The following is a 2,234-nucleotide window of genomic DNA, read 5'->3' as shown; positions in this document are numbered from 1 at the left end:
TTACAAAAGTATTCAGAATTTTTACCCGTTTCGTTGTTGGATTCTTCAAGTTTTTTTTTTGGTCGGACGTCCTCTCTTTTTTTTTATACTTTCACTAGCATCCATTAATTGCCTTTTTTTCCCCACCCATTCATTAAGATTACGAGGAGGACTTGTAAATACTAGATTGGGATGAGCAAATACTTGATCTTGATTCATTTGTTCAGGAGGAGGAGGAGATGCATTTCCTTGATTTTGATTCACAGTATAATTATTAGGAGAAGGAGTTGTAAATCCTTGATCTTGATTAAATTCAACGTCTTCAAGTTCACTTAAAATAGTACGCGGTGTGGGGATATTGTAATTTAAGAAAGACATTGTGCTGGGTGACATCATACTTGTAGTTGAGATTGGAGACATGATATTCATAAGAGTTGTATTTTTTTTAGTAGGAGAATTTTTTGTTGAATATACATTATTAATTATGGGTAAAGGAGATGATATTTGAATATTATCATGATAAGTATTCAAAGGGCTTTTACCATCACTCTTTTCTACTGTATCTTCATCCATGGGTTGTGGAGAATCTGGTGATGATGATGCACGATTTGGATTTTCGATAAAACTTGTCTCAGAATTTGTGTCGATATTTGTCTCAATATTTGTGCAATTCGGTATGGGTGTTTGTAGAGAAACATATTCATTATTCTCTTGAAATTGATTTTCTTCTTGATTTTCTTTTGCTTTTATTTTTCTTTCTTTATTTTTTTTTATAAAAATATTGAAGCGATTTTTGTTTCTTTTATCTTTCAAATAAAGTAAAAATCTTCATATGACACGTTTGATGCCATTTTTCTTTATAATAAATAAATTTTTAACGAGCAAGCTCTTATATACTACTGGAATTTGATATAAAATTGTATTTCCTTTCATTTAATCATTTTAGGGTATGATTACCCTTGGGTAAACTTGCTACATAGCCTTGATTGTACTTGGTACAATCTGATATTATTTTTTGCTTAAATTTAGAATATAGCATTGACTTTTCAAGTTGATTGACATTACTGACTGTCTAGAAGCTACTAATTTATATGTTTTGCATTTTTTCACGTCAATGAAGAATTACTACATGTTTTAATTACTATAAATGGTCATTATATGTATGATAACCTTGAACGCCTCATATTTGCATTGCTTAAATTTTTTTGTTTTTTTAATACAAAATTTGTAAGAAATTTGTTTTTGTGCAAAAAAATCATTTATCGCGCGTATATAAAAGACTTGTTGTTTGAAATTGTATGCATTGAAGAACTAACATGTCATATATTTGTTAAGTTTGTTTTATAAAATGGAATCACAAGTATCAAACGCAAACACATCACACATTTCAGCATGAAATACATCTGAAGATGAAAGTCCAAACACATCGCGTTGGCTCAAAAGAAAGTTTTATTATATAGCTGATGATGATGATGTAAACATCGAACTTAGCGAAAATTATAAAAAAAATTCGCGAATTTAGAAAACAAATACTTGACTTGCAGAGTGAATTAGAAGAAATGAAAGAGAAGCTTACGCAAAATGAAGCAAAAATTAACCAATGTTCAAAAGAAATTCAAGCTTTAAAAGATGAATTGAAAAAAAAGAAAGAGCAAAATGAAGCAGACCATCTTGATTATTTAAAAGATGCTCAAGGTTTACAAGATGAATGCGATTGTTTAAACAATTCGTTAACTGATTATGAAAAAATAAAAGAAAATACCCAAGTAAAGTTAATATTAGCACAAACTAAGTTCGATGAAGAACTTCAAAGTGATGAAATATAATTCATACAAAATTTAATATAACTCATCAAAAATTTTGTTCAAACGATTATTGTGCAGTTGTTTTTCATCTTCGGATATGTCAACATCTAAAAAAATAAATTCTAAATAATCTTTAGACTTTCTTATTACATTTTCCTTTTTTCTTCTTTCTTCTTCTTCTTTTTGTTTTTTATTTAGTTCATTTAATTTTATATCGTGTTCTAATTCTCTTTGTGTTGATTTGACGACTTCTTCAAATTTAATTTATTCTTTTTCAATAAAGTCTATCATCTCATCGCAAACTTCTTTCCAAATATGACTGTATATTCTAATATATATTTTTATTCCGTTGTTTACTTTTTTTTCTGCCGTCTTTGTATCGTAATGCTCTTTCTTTTGACATTTTCCCATCTTTTCTTTGTTTCCTTTCACTGTTTTTTCTCACTGCCT

Source organism: Xenia sp. Carnegie-2017, unplaced genomic scaffold (genome assembly GCF_021976095.1).
Source record: "Xenia sp. Carnegie-2017 unplaced genomic scaffold, XeniaSp_v1 HiC_scaffold_6, whole genome shotgun sequence".
Lineage (NCBI taxonomy): Eukaryota > Metazoa > Cnidaria > Anthozoa > Malacalcyonacea > Xeniidae > Xenia > Xenia sp. Carnegie-2017.
Note: the sequence above shows the minus strand (reverse complement) of the source record.